Below are 2,271 nucleotides of genomic sequence, written 5' to 3' on the forward strand. Positions count from 1 at the left end.
CCCGTGCTGCTGTAACTGTTCTCTATGAGCAATCCCGCGCACACGTGCACCGGGCACAGGCTCCTCGGGAACCTCCTCATCGCTGCTGCCAGCCCCCACAATCTCCCTCATGGTCCTGGCCCTTCATCTGAGTCCTCAGTCTCCTCCACCATCCGCACCTGCTGCCGGCTAACCTCAGCAGGTTAAAAGATGATCCTTGAAGGATTCAGAGGCTGAGGTTGATCCGGGGACTATAAGCCAAGTTCTGTGATGACTGAAGTTGGAGGTTTAGGCCCGAGGAAAAAAATGACTGCACGGGACCTGTAGCTGTTCCAGAGGGGAGGACATAAAAGAACAGTTCAGGAAGGCGAGTTCCTAATAAGTTGTTTAAAAACAACACCACAAAAAATCCATTCAACAGCGGAATCAGTGACTCTGAGTAATTGTGGGCTCCCCAGTGGCTGGAGATCCCTCCACGTCAGGAGCGTTCAACCTCGGCACCTTTTGGAAGACTTGCGGACTTCAATTCCCAGAATTCCCCAACCAGCATGCTCCATTCAGATTTCTAAGAAGCTCCGGATAAGTTTGAAATTTCAGCTCTGTGGAAAAATAGACGTCTCCAGGTTGATGGTAGTAGGCGGGTGTGGATTCACGCGTGACAGAAGCTGACGAGCTGTTTTAACCAAGGTGGCACGGTTGGCTGAGGGATTCTGGGAGTTGAAGTCCACAAGTCTGCCAAAGGTCAGAAGCTCCCGGTCTAAATGCTCTAATTGGGGTCCTGGCACTGAATGGGGCTTCACTGGATGCTTCAACTCCATGGTGGCTTTTACAACATCCTTGAAGTTTCTTATCTAGCTTCATACAGAATAACAAGAGTTGGACGGGACCTTGGAGGTCTTCTAGTCCAACCCTCTGCTCAAGCCATTCCAGCTAGGTTCTTCAACTATGTTGCCTTCATCTCGCTCAGAATGGTGACTTATTAATGAGGAAATTTCCATTCCAATTTCCTGTCCAAATCAATGTTTCCCTTTGGCCTGGAGAGAATGGAGGGCCAATGTGAATTGAAGCCCCATGTTATCTATACCCCCGTCATGGAAATCTCCAGGCCACGACACGGTTTCACAAAAACCAAAACTTCGTTCCGGTTCTATGCTCATTTTTAACTCCACCATTGACCCACCACACATTATTCTTCAAAGCATCTGCCTACAGAATAGTAGGCCTCAACAAAACGACAACTGAGCCCCAATTTTTTGCGTGGCTAAGTGAAAGATTTGTTAGCCAAATTTTGTTCCATTTTAGGACCTCTTGTGCCACGGTTGTTAAGCGAATCCCCGCAGCAGTTGAGTTCCTAGCACGGCTGTTAAGTGGATCTAACTTCCCCCATTGGCTTTGCTTGTAAGGTGGTCGCAAAAGGGGATCACATCACCCTGGGACCCCGCAACCGTCATGAACAGGAATCAGTAGTTTCCAAGCATCCAAATTTTGATCACATTATGAGAGACAACCACAGTTGTCTGAAAAATGGTCACTAGACTTTTTTTTCCACAGTGCCGTTGTAAACTTTGAATGGTCACTAAATGAACTGTTGTAAGTCGAGGACGATCTGCAGTGGATTCATCTTGCTCTATAGTTTAATAAGCCTATCTTCCTCAAAATAATATGAGGAAAACCAAGCCCCCCAATGGTATCTGGCCTCCTGAGGTAAAAGCCAACCGGATATTCTGTGTTTGAATAGCCACGGAGCCGCTTCTCTCGCCTTCAGCCAATACCTCAACCTGTCTCTCAATCATACACATTTATTTATTAAATCTGCAACTCTAGATTGGGGTAAATAGGGAAGCTATTTTCCAATTTAATTTACATCCAGTCTTCCACTTGCGACCACAATGGAGTCCAACTTTTACGTTGCCAAGTGAGACGGTTGTTGTTGGGCCTCATTTCATGTTTTTTTGCCACGGCAGTTAAGTGAGACGTTGCAGCGGTTAAATTAGTCACACGGTTGTTAAGTGTGTCTGGCTTCCCCATTGATTTTGCTTGTCAGGCAGTCGCTAAAGGGGATCATGTGGCCCTGGGACACCGCAACCGTCGTAACTATGAGTCAGTTGCCAAGCCCTCGAATTTTGTCCGCATGACCCTGGGGATGCTGCAACCGCTGCAGGTGCGAAAAATGGTTCCAAGTCACTTTTACCAGAGTCACTAAGCGAAGTTTGTAAGTTAAGGACTCCTTTGTCATTCTTCAAATTTTTTTTTTTAAAAAAAAGCACATAAGAGAACAAGGACGACAGAGGA

Source organism: Pseudonaja textilis, chromosome 1 (assembly GCF_049901715.1).
Source record: "Pseudonaja textilis isolate UNSWEBS1 chromosome 1, rPseTex1.2, whole genome shotgun sequence".
Taxonomy (NCBI): Eukaryota; Metazoa; Chordata; class Lepidosauria; order Squamata; family Elapidae; genus Pseudonaja; species Pseudonaja textilis.